The 12,625-nt window shown below is 35.6% G+C and overlaps 1 protein-coding gene across 7 annotated transcripts in view; it reads left to right on the top strand.

The window, feature by feature from the left end:
• The first annotated feature begins 6,556 nt into the window (after positions 1-6,556).
• The window catches only part of SCN3A (sodium voltage-gated channel alpha subunit 3), a 115,999-nt gene continuing 109,930 nt past the window's right edge, over positions 6,557-12,625 (top strand). For all 7 annotated transcript variants that reach the window (XM_009443622.5, XM_001152557.7, XM_009443623.5 and 4 more), the window contains exon 1: positions 6,557-6,832. The gene's annotated coding sequence lies outside the window, so the exon portion shown is untranslated. The remainder of the gene's footprint in view (positions 6,833-12,625) is intronic.

The raw sequence follows: 12,625 nt of genomic DNA, 5'->3' as shown, positions 1-12,625 counted from the left end.
GCTTATAATTAGCAAAAGGTGTTAGGAACTCATGAAAAAAACAATACATTTTTCCCTTTAGCTTAGATGATCTGACAGTGTCATACTAACAAAGAGTGTATAGGGAAAAAAAAGCCTGTTGCTCAGTCACAAAGCCCTAGAGTAGACAGTGTGTGTGCATATGGGTAAACAGATTATCCAGCCATCATTCCTGAGAGAAGCAGAGAGACGTGTATCTCCCAGTACCTGCCCTTATCTGCTTCACACCTGTCTTTTCTGATGAAACCCCATGGTAAATAATGGGCGTTTACAAGCACCTAAGAATATTCAGTCATTTTAATGGATGAATCATTTTCACCTCCTCCATTAATGACGTGTATAGCAGTATGACAGGGAGTACAGTTAAGTTGATACCTTACACTTGGAAAGATCAGGACCCTATCAAGTATATTACCCTAATTGCATTTTCAAGAATAAATAGTAGTTTTCCAGATGTTGGAGGGAAATGGGGGCGAAAATGGCAATAAAGGAAAGTAATTTCAAACCAAAGGAATGGCAACTAAAAAGGCATAGTGACCCAACACCTTTGAAAAATTGCTATTACATAGCTGTGCAACTATAGCACAGAAGGTAATCTATACTGGAAGCCATTTGGAAAGTATGTTTTACTCTATTGTTCTTTTATAATACAGGTTAAAATTTTTTAATATTGCTGAATCAAGCACACCTTCTAAATAATATTTGACAGTTATTATATCTGAAATGAGCCCTTGATATAAAATCATATTGTCTAATGCATATATTTTAAACTGGCAATTATCCTGTTTTATTTGGCCAATTTTTAACCATCATGTAATTTTCACATTTCTGTACCAATTTTTCTCACCTGAAAAATCTGAAAATTATCTACCCTTCTTAACTTGTATAGATGTTTTAAAGGAAGAAGATGTAACAAAGGTAAAAGTGTTTTATTATCTTTTATCAGGTCATGTATTTCATTGTGTAATTTATGGCATAATATATTAGGCAGTGGGCAAAAGTGAGTTAGTCTCAGTATTTACAATCAGGAGATACAAATCTAAACTAGACTATAGAGGTGTGAAATTGTAGATGATATGTAAATTTTGTTTATTTAACATACATGCAAACACAGTGGTAGTTAACTTTGTTACTAAGATGACTGAAGACAGAAGCATAGGAGCTGAGTATCAGCTTGAATAGGCCTTCTGGCATAAGAGGAATTCCAGGAGAGACTCAATTTAAAATAATGATGAATGCCATCCTAGACTCAACTTAAAAAGAGAATAACTTAGAGGTAAATAAGTACAAATAGTATGAAGGTACATCTTAACTGTACTTTTAATGCCTTAAATTTATTTTTTGAAAATTACACTAATAATGCACTTCTTATTACACTAATAAGCATACAAAGTTCAAACAGAACAGATATATACAGATCAAATCCTGGAAATTCCACTTATTTCACCTTTCATTACTTTTTCCTTCCTCAGAGGTGACAACTGTCAAAAAACTTGCCTGTTATTTTGAAATTTGAAATACAATCCACATGCAAAAAAGTGCATAAATGTTTGGCTCAATGAATTACCAGGAAGTGAATTCCTATATAACTACTACCCAGATTAAGAAATAGGATCTTACTAGTACCCAGAATAGCCCTTATCTCAACCAATCTTGCCAAAAGCTCTATCTTATCTCAAGAGAAACCAATGCTCTTACTTCCAATATTAGAGATTATTTAACCTGTTTTTATTTCTATCTTTCAAGAGTCTGGCTTTGTTGTCCAGGCTGCAGTGAACTGGCATGATCATAGCTCACTGTAGCCTGGAACTCCCTGGCTCAAGTGATTCTCCCATCTCTGCCTCCTGAGTAGCTGGACAGGTGCACACCACCATACCAAACTAATTTTTATTTTTTTCATTTTTTTTGTAGAGACAGGGTCTTGCCATTTTTCCCAGGCTGGTCTTGAACTCCTGGAGGCTCAAGTGATCCTCCCACTTCAGCCTTCAAAAATGTTGAGATTATAGGTTTGAGCCACCATGCCCAGCCCTGTTTTTAAATTTAATAATGTTTTGCTTACATACCTTCTTCGTCCTCAGCCTCAGATTTGTGAAATCCAGCATATTTCTGTGGGTAGCTGCAGTTTTTCATTTTCATGTTAGTATGATACTATAGATTCAGAATACACCACAATTCTTATATCCATTCTCCTGTTCAAGATATTTCTGTTCTTTCTTGTTTGACCTGTTTTCAATAATGCTTCCACAGGCATTCTTGTACACACACACATTTCTGTCAGGTATACGCCTAAGAGTGGCACTTGCTGGCTCACAGAGTAGACTCATGTTCAGTTGGTAATGCCAAACCATTTTTCTAAGTGGTTATACTAGTTTACATTCCTACCTGAAGTCTCTGACAGCTTCTGTAGCTCTAGATTCTCACAAACAGTATGATAAGCCTTTTTAAGTTGTAGCCATTCTGGTGGATGTGGAGTGGTACTTCATTAGTCCAGCAGAACAGTAATATTCCTCCAATCACTGTTTGGGAAATAATGGTCTAGGAAACAAGAAAATTGGGCCAGAGTCTGGGAATCTTTTGGTAGATCTATAGATGTTACAAAAAGTATTCTTTGGCTATGAAGCTTATAAAATCAAATAGAAACCAGCATTATAGCTCCTACCCACAAAGGCTCTGAAGACCTTGAGTAATCAGAAACAGTAGACATGCACAGAGCTACCTATGAGTCCCAGCTGGAGGCTATTAGCTCTCTTCTAGTATGAATTTCTGTGATTTATGCATGATATGTTTACAACATATGGTCACACACCACTAAGGCTCCAGAGACCTTATGTGGGTAATCAATGACTATTTCACCTTAACCCTCTCAGAATCCACTCACTGAAGATTTGCAAACTACCTGTCATTCTGTCTATAGAAAAAAAGTACGAAAGTCACAATGAAGTTAGAATCATAGCAAATGATACCACACCTCTGGTCACTCTTCCTTTATATAATTTTCTACTTTTAATGACAAGATAAAATTAGTTTCTTTAGCAACAAAGAGTAAAGCTCTCTTTGCTGGCATTTATTTATTTTTCTTTTTTTCTATGAGGAATATCACCACAATAATTATCATTTACTTTTCTTATTTTGTTCAAACCAGTTCTCATTAAAATGTGGCCTAGTATAAACTAAGAAAAATCAGTTCCTCAGAAGACATCATCAGAAAACTCTTTGGAGCATCTGGATACCCAAAACTGAGTGATAGAATTAATATTCTATTAAATGTTACTAGTAATCGTAAAATGAGTGTGGAGCAGTAGGGACTGGCACTTAATGAACATTTAGTTGAGAGACAGTGAGCAGGGCTAGTTTGTTCATGAGTAGAGAAGAAAAAGTTAAAAGTGCCTAGAAAATAGGAATCTTTCATGACAGAAAATGTACACAATGAAACAATGAAATGTTATAAATTTACACTAAACGTGTGAGTATCAGTGATCTAAATTAGTGGAAGCTGATTGCCTTTGTGTTCTTTCAGCATCTGACAAATGCTTGTATTATGAGTGATCTTACCCAATTACAACTGCTTGTGTTGGGATGAGATGTGAGGTGCTGTATTAGTCCATTTTCACACTGCCATGAAGAAACACTGGAGACTGGGTAATGTATAAAGAAAAAGAGGTTTAATGGACTCACTGTTCCACATGGCTGGGGAGGCCTCACAATCATGGTGGAATGTGAAGGAAGAGCAAAGGCACATCTTACATGGTGGCAGGCAAGAGAACGTGTGCAGGGGACACGTTCCTCTTTATAAAACCATCAGCTCTCATGAGACTTATTCATTATCACAAGAACAGCATGGGCAAAACTCGCCCCCATGATTAAATTACCTCCCACCAGGTGCCCCCCCACGACATGTAGGGATTATGGGAGCTACAATTCAAGATGATATCTGGGTGGGGGCACAGCCAAACCATATCAGGTACTAACTATGTTTTACTTCCCTCATATTTCATTGCTTCTTCATCTGTAAAGTGTGTATAATAATACTTCATATGGGTGAAGGTTAAATGAACATATGTAAAGTGCTTAGAACAATGTCTGGCACATAGTACCAATAAATGTTAGTTTTGTTATTGTTACTAGTATTATTAAATGTCTTCATCATTACCTGAGGCTCTTCCCCTACCCTCCCCAATTCTGGCCAGATAGCCAAGGCTATTATTGCCTAAGTGGAATTGTCGTTGGAGATGGACAGAATAATTGTCAAATTGTTGTGCTTTATATTTAAATTCTTGTGTTAGGGGTTGAATTGTGCCTCCTCTCAAAAAGTTCTAATCCTGAGTAATTCCGAATATGCCCTTATTTTGAAATAGGGTATTTACAGAGATAATCAGGTTAAAATTAGGTTATGAGGGCGGACCCTAAACCAAAGTGACTGGTGTCCTTATAAAGAGGAGAAAATTTGACACAGAGGCATGCACAGAGGGAGGAGTACGTAAAGACAGTGATGCAGGGAGTGCACCATGTAAAGACAGAGACAGAGACTGGAGTTATGCTGCCACAAACCAAGGAACATCTGGGGCTACTAAAAGCTAAGAGAAGCAAGAAAGTATCCTTCCCCTGCAGGTTTCAGAGGAAGCATGATCATGCTGACAACTTGATTCTGGCCTCTGAGTAGCCAGAATTGTGAAAAAAATGATTTCTATGTGTCTAAGCCCCTCAGGATGGAAGTTTGTTACAGCAGCCCTAGTAAACTGATACATTAGACAGAAGACAAAAAGATTTCAAGGGAAAACAAGTGGCTCCAGCTTACCTTTGGTACAGAAAGAAGAGACCCAAGCAAAAACTCTTTTGAGTCTGTGAAGGAAGTTATGAAGAAGGAAAGGAGTCTCTGATAAGGGCTCCTTACATAGTTTGCCCATCTAGGATTAGCTAAAAAGATGAAAAGATGAGAAGTTTCCATCTATTTACACTATTCTAGTGTGGCAGAGATTGTGCCTCGCTTGCCTGAAGCCTGCAGAGTGCGTTACATCCCATGGTTTACAAACAGCAGAACAGAGACGGCTGTGTAAGGCACCTGGGGCAGGGAGGAAGGCTTAAGTCAGCCAATTACAGCCAAGAGTGACCCTCGGAACATGCTGCTTTTTCTTCTCTCCTCCTAAAGTACAGGAACAAAAGTTTCCTTAGAGGAAGAAGTGACAAAGAGGGGATGCTGCCATGCAAAGCTGGAGGGATGCTATTCCCGGGGCCCAGTGGGCCTGTGGGTACGTTAGTAGATATGAGGGATAATGATGGTCATGGATCATGCAGGACTCCTGGCCTCAGTGGATGCCCATGTGGAGAAAGAGGGAACGGGATCATACTCTGCTTTCTCTATATATGTACACAATCCTGAACTTAGATCAGTGTCCATGAGAAGGAGAGATAGAAGAGGAAAATCATGTATTGGTCGAATGCAAACCCAAAATCATTGGGAAAAGCCTCAAGTAATTTAGTTTACCTGGAACTGACTAGATTTATTTTTCTGCCATTAGACAAAATGGGGGCCACAATTGAAAACGAAGTATGTAATTAACAGTTCTTGAACACATGGCTGGGAAATATGGTATCAGCTATATTTGTTTTTCTTCTTTGTATGAGCTCCTTTATGGCAGGCACTGTGTGTTTCTCTCTGTGTCTTTTCAAGTCTAATATAATACTTGACATCATTTTTCTCCATCCATACAGTTGGTTTGTCAATATGAATGTATTTATTTAATTGATGATAAACTGTAATAAAATCATAGTTGTTTGCTCTAAAGTAAATATGAAAGGTCAGATGAAACAATAACATACATCTGGATTGAGAAATATCTTAATAACTGATGGATTATTTTTATTTTCTTTACGTATTGTGTGCTTCAATATCCTAATAAATAATATTAGCTAGGTTCACTGATGTATAGAATATTTTTCTACATTTAGATATTTCTTGCAAATGTTTTACCAGAAAGCAACACAAAAATACTATCAGTGAGTATGTGTTTACACTGGTCTCTAAGGAGTCAAATTCCTCACCTTGAAAATAATTCATCCCAGGAAGAGAAAAGGTTTTCAAAAGACCAGAGCAGGCCACAAGGGAGCTTTTGCAAAACTCTACACGTAAAGGGTAATGTAAACTTAAAACCTAATTTTCAAACAGTAATTTATATATCTTTTAATTTTAGTAGTTTATGTGTGAAACAATCATGCAAAACAACAAAGTGATAAAATTTTTTAAAAAAATTAGTGAGATGCAAATAACTGAATATGTAAAAGGTCTCATACATATTTATATGTAGTAGATAAGTTACATTTTTTTAGTGTGTTGGGAAATTTTAGCTCACATCACCTCTCTACTGTCATCTTGGGGCACTTTCATGACTACCCATGCTTCATGCAGGTTTACTTTCCTCCCTGTGACAGAGGATAATGGGAATGTTTTTTCTTTGGCTCAATTTTGTGTATGTCCGCCAGTAGATGGCGGTACCACTTTGAATGCGATCGGCCTTTTTTTCTTTCTTTCTTTTTTTTTTCCTCAAAGCTGTTTTCTGATATATGTTGGGTACCATAGAGTGAATCTCAGAACAGGAAGCGGAGGCATAAGCAGAGAGGATTCTGGAAAGGTCTCTTTGTTTTCTTATCCACAGAGAAAGAAAGAAAAAAAATTGTAACTAATTTGTAAACCTCTGTGGTCAAAAAAAAAAAAAAAAAAAAAAAGGCTGAACAGCTGCAGAGGAAGACACGTTATACCCTAACCATCTTGGATGCTGGGCTTTGTTATGCTGTAATTCATAAGGCTCTGTTTTATCAGGTAAGCTGACAAAACATTTCATTATCTGCACCATAGAACCTAGCTACCAGGTCATTTTCCTTACTTTAAAATCATCTTCATGCTGCTATTTTTAACCCAGTGTTGTTTAAATGTAAATTACAGGAACCAAAGGCATCGTTTGATGTGTAAACTGCTTACTATTTCTTTATCCTTCAAAGAAAATAGAGCCTGTCTGGAAATGGTGATTTATGGTACATACTAGGCATCAATGGTCTTGTGTTTTTGTAGATGCTTATGATTAATTGTATTCAGAAAAAATATTTTTTATTATACTTAAAGCTAGTCTAATGAGTTTCCTGGCTGTATGTCATCTATTTAAATGCCCAGTGTGTCCAGTATTTTTTAAACATAAATGTATAGTGAAATTGGAACTATCATTCTTGTGCTTTAGTCTTTTATTTAACAGCTTTAGAGAGGCCATGCATATAGGGAGTGATAACAATATAGAGGTGTTTGGCTTTGTGAAACACACTATCATTTTTCTCTAAAATCTGTTTTCATAGAGAAAAGAACACCAATACTAACCATTTAAAAGAGGTTGAACCTTCAAAAAATAAAATAATCTCTATATGTTCCATAATATGCTACTTCTTTATCCTTTAATATATTCATTTTATATTAAATGTTTACCTTTTAATTTATTGATTTAAAGATTATTATATATTCTTAATTGTTCTATAAGCTTGATAGATTGCTGTTTTTCTGTATATATTTAATAACTGTTTATTTTTATTAATTACCAGGAAGAACCACTGGAGCCATAAAACAATAATTTACTTTATCTATGATCCATATTGTCTGTAGTTGTATTTAGAATATTCTATATCATAACCATAAATGTTTCATTCAGTTAGCCACCACATAATTAGAATAAGAAATTATTGACAGAAAATCTATATATATTAATTGAAAGATAAGTTTTAAAAATCATACAGGGTTTTAAAATACACAACAGGTAGTATAATGTGGCTTATGAGGACAAAGATAAAGGCATAAGTGCTTGTAGGAATTTGCATGGAAACATTTCATCACATTCACTCCAAATAGAGTGTGCCCTATATGAAATGAAGACTTCTGATTTCAACAGGGCTTCCAGTCAGTACTGGCTAAAAGGGCTTCAAAAATAGAACTTAAGGCCTCCAAACTGTAATTTCTAATGATATGTTGAAAAATATTGACATCTCACTTAATATTTTACATTGAGTAGCAATAATAGTCCCCCCAAAAACATTTCAAAATAGTGGTTGCCTGAGAGGAGAGCCCTGGGTCTTGTCTGTTTCAGAAGAATTCCTACCATAGGATATAAAGAAAACTATTTCTTTGGACAGGGTTCCCAGAAACGGCTGTTAATTAACTTGAGTGTATTGTACACACCATGCTTCTCTACAGGTGACTAAATGTGAGTAACTTCGTTCTGAGTAAGCATCAGAGCTGGTCTTGATTGAACTGGTTTACATTTATGAATGAATGCTTAATTTTGGCCCCAAATGTTAGCTTTTATTTTTCTTGGTATAGTTGCAACAGTCTCTTAGTTATTCATCTATACATGTGGTCGCCATGTGAAAAAGCAAATACACACAGAGTTCTTCACTTCACAAAATGCGCTCTTTCAAAAATTTTGGAAATTAAACCTGCTTTGATTAAATGATATATCAAACACATTTGAATAACTTACTCTTTAAAAGAATGTAGTGGTGATTTCATTTGTAAAGTTGAGAAAAATGCTGTGATTTATTTGAGTACTGAAGATAAAAAGGTTGAACCCTGAGCTGAAAGTCTTGGGATCTGGTTCAAGTTCTGCTACTAGTGAGTTTTGTTGTCTCAGAAAAGACCCCAAGTATCACTGAAGAGCATTTTCCTTGCCTACAAAGGAAGGAAATTAGAATCAAAGCTGTATAAGAATACTTTGTTTTTAAAATTTTCTGATCCTCATTTATTTGGATTTTTCTTCAGTTGGTTTCTCAGCTTAATTAAGATACAACTTTGACTCTCACTGAGTTGTAAATTATGATTGATGTGCTAAACATGAAAGTGGTAAAATAGAGAAATAGGGGCGTTTCTTGGCCAGTTCCTTCTGTAGTGGAAACAAGCAGGGAACAACATGGAGAAGTGGTTAAGACCAAGGGCTTGGCAGGTTACATTTTATGGCCACTATTACCTGACAAGTTATTTAAACTCTCTGAGCCTTTATTACATCATCTTTAAAATAGGAATAATAATGCCTGTGTTACAGGATTGTGTAACTAAAATAATGTCTGTTCAGTGCTTGGTATAGATCCTGGAACATGATTACGAACCTCCTTCCTCTCTCTCCCTGCCATCCTAACTCACATTAAAAGGAACAGGACAAACATAAAGGCATAAATTTTCATCATTGTTATTATTGTTATCGTTAGTGATGGTGATATAATATCTTCCACCACAACAGGAAGGATAGAATAAAACTGCCAAATAATTATGTACCTGAAAAGTGAATAATTCTCATCCTGGAAGGATGCCCTTGCTGAAACAACAACAATTGTGTACCTATAATAATATCACTTAGTGTTAACATTCCAGGCAATTCCTGGAGAGTTTATAGAACTCATAATACCTTCCAGAAGACAGTTATTTATGCCCAATATGTCATCATGGACTTCAAAACTTTCTTCTTCTTATGAACATAGAGGCAAAGGGCCTTATTTCACATTGCCTTAAGAGGATATACCTGTTAGACGAAGTTTCTGTAAAGATTCACAAAGGGAATCTAGGTTTCACCAAAACCACATTTAAATGCCAAGTAATTTCTACTAAGACCACCAGATAACTGAACCTAAATCTCAGGAAAGTCTTTGCTATGTGATCAACTCACAAACTCTCTAATGCTTCAATTCTATCAACGGTACAATAAGATGTGGAAAGGCAAATTGTGCTGATGAATGGTTGATGGACTGCAAAATCCCTGCTTTCCTCCAAAGGTTGTTTCTAAGTGTAGCTTCGTGCTCCTGACAGCTGTGTGCTACTGGGGTCTTTGGGAGCTAGAACTTGGATGACCTTTCAGCACCCCAGGCCTCCTAATCCTTCCCTTCAACCACCCTAGGCCTCTTTAAACTGACTCAAGTAACTGCGCTGTCAGCTTCATCTTCATGGCAGCCAAGATGACTTAATGGACTCTTGATTAGGCAGATCTGAGAGGGCTAAGAGCTTGGGAGGCTTAAAAATATGAGGGTAGTGTTTCTCAACTAGACAAATGCGGTGCTTGGAATTTGTTGCTCATCTGTCTCTCAGTTCTAGGTCACTCCCAGCTCTTACGAGTTCTTATTTTTAGGGTTGATGTTAACTAAAAGCATCCATAAGAATAAGCATTTAAAGATTTTTTTTCACCAAGAAATGAACACTTGATTATATAGTGATATTTCTTTACATAGGTAGCTGTGAAGATTACTTTTTTCTGATTTTCATTTATGTATAGAAACATGAACTCACTGAAGGTTGGGAATTCATGTTTCATTTGTCACCTAAAAATATATTATTCATTCACACCTTAATATTAATGGTTGTTTTACCAGTTTTCCAAAACTGTGAGGATTAATTACCCACCTACCAGTGAAATATAATTACTTAACTCTATTTCTGTACTTTTAGGTTCGTTTTAAATTTTCGATTAATTCTAATTCTAACTGCTTTCATTTTCAAAATGTCATGCTTACGTTTTACCTTATAAACAACTTTCATGGCAAATCCATATAGAACCTGACATCTGAATTACTTCTTGAGGTAGACTGAACAATTGTAACTTGAGGTAGTTAGAAAATTTGGAAGAAAGAAAATCATATTCTTGCTTTATATTGTCGGTTCACACATTTATCTTTGATTGAGAAGCTACTGTTTTAGTTCAGCTTTACCTGAAAATATTTTTCCCTCTGGGATGAAATTAACACATTCTTTGTTTATATTTTAATGGGATGTAACAAGTGCAGACACCTATTTCGGAGCAGAATAGTGTTTCCTCTTAATAATACAGCAATAAATAAAATCTTGCTCTTTTACTAAGCACAGACATACTTTGTTTTATTAACTTCCTGATAGGCACCAGCTCTTTGGATACCTAAAATCTGAATCTACATCAGAAATATAATTTGTTAAAGTAGAATAATTCTTTAAAATTCATATGAATACCTACTTAACTGGATACCACAAGTTTCAATGTGCCAAGTATTTTTTTATTACTTTTTTTAATATCCCACTTCTTTCCTGTAAGGATTTGAAATGATAAAGGACATTCTGGAAAGAACTTTAAAGAAGGTTTTACCCAAGATCCATGAATAAAGAACAACTGAAAAGTAACTTGCAAGCAAGTTTACAATATTAAAATACAGCACATGTAAACATATGCTGGGTGTGGTTGTATAAATGAATTTTCAGGGGTTTTAGTTCAGAGAAACCTTATGAAATCTGGAGTTATTTCTGTAAGAATTGAATTAGGTTTTCATTTTTTTGGAGACTGCATATAGGGAGCCCTTCATGTGATTAAACTCTGTGCTGGAGCAAAGTTAGAGAAATGATGGTCCCTTAATTATTAAATAGTGGTTTAATATTGTTTTATTCAATGGGTGAATTCAAAGTCACTCTTTAAATAACTTTGACCATTTTCTGCCAAGAAGTTCCCTTTTGGGAATTTTAATCTCCTGATTTTCAGAATATACTTTATTCTTACTTTGGTTGTACAGAACATTTTGTCCTTTTCCTTTCCCAAGAAAGAGCTTGAACTGGAATAATTCACTAAATTCCAATTCATATTTCTAACAAGTGACATTGCGCTTCTGGTCTAGAGTCCAACATATTCTTGCAAAAGGTTTAATAGGACACGTTTTGTGGGCTTAAGCCTCTATTTGAGGACTAGTCGCCTGTTTGTTAGTTTCTCTGTCTCCTTGGTGTTTCTGCTTGCGACATTTATTTTTCTCCATATAAGTTGTTTTTATTATGCCTAACTAAACATGTTCCCAAGTACTCTGAGCATTTTCTTTTCATGGAATTTATATAATGGTTGGTCATGACCTTAAATAATAAATTCTAGAAGAAACGAACATAAATTCCTACATGGGCAAAGTAGGTAAGAGAAAGCAGTAAAGCCATTCATGTTGGGTCTGAGGAACTAGAAAGTGAATGCATGCCCTTTTTAAAATGGAAAACGCCTTCTCACTGCTAGGAGACTGTTACATCAAATGACTTCCCTGAAGAAGCTGAAAAATCCAAATTGTTAGTAAATATTTCCCTCTGTTGTTAAATGGAATCATCTATTTCAAATTATTTATAATACCAGATAGATTCAATAAAACACATGTGTAGGCAGGATCTGGCCAAGGAATTGCAAGGTTTCTTTTTCTCCTTTTGTCAATCTAACCAGTATTTTCGCCAGTTGGGGAAAATAAACCACATGGAGAGGAAACCTCTTGACCATATTTAGAAGCACAGCTACATTGGCACTCAGATTCCTTTTCTCCTAGTCTAGGCTCAGCCTGTTTCATTTCAAATCCTTGAATCTATGCATTACCTTCTTGATTTCTAGTTTTCTTCCCAATATTAACATCACCACAATACTTAGCAGCATTGATTCTTTTTTTTTCTTTTTTTTCTATTGCTATTTTCCGTTGCTAGTGATATCTTGTTTCTGCTATGTTATTTGTTGCAATATGTAATATTCCCACTTCCACTCTGTTCTTTAAATACTACTGAAATTTGTTTTTAAAGTTTAAAATTTAGGGCAAACACATTGCCGTCCTTTACCTCTGA

Source organism: Pan troglodytes, chromosome 13, assembly GCF_028858775.2.
Source record: "Pan troglodytes isolate AG18354 chromosome 13, NHGRI_mPanTro3-v2.0_pri, whole genome shotgun sequence".
In the NCBI taxonomy this organism is placed as follows: Eukaryota; Metazoa; Chordata; class Mammalia; order Primates; family Hominidae; genus Pan; species Pan troglodytes.
This window is presented reverse-complemented; position numbering and strand designations above follow the sequence as displayed.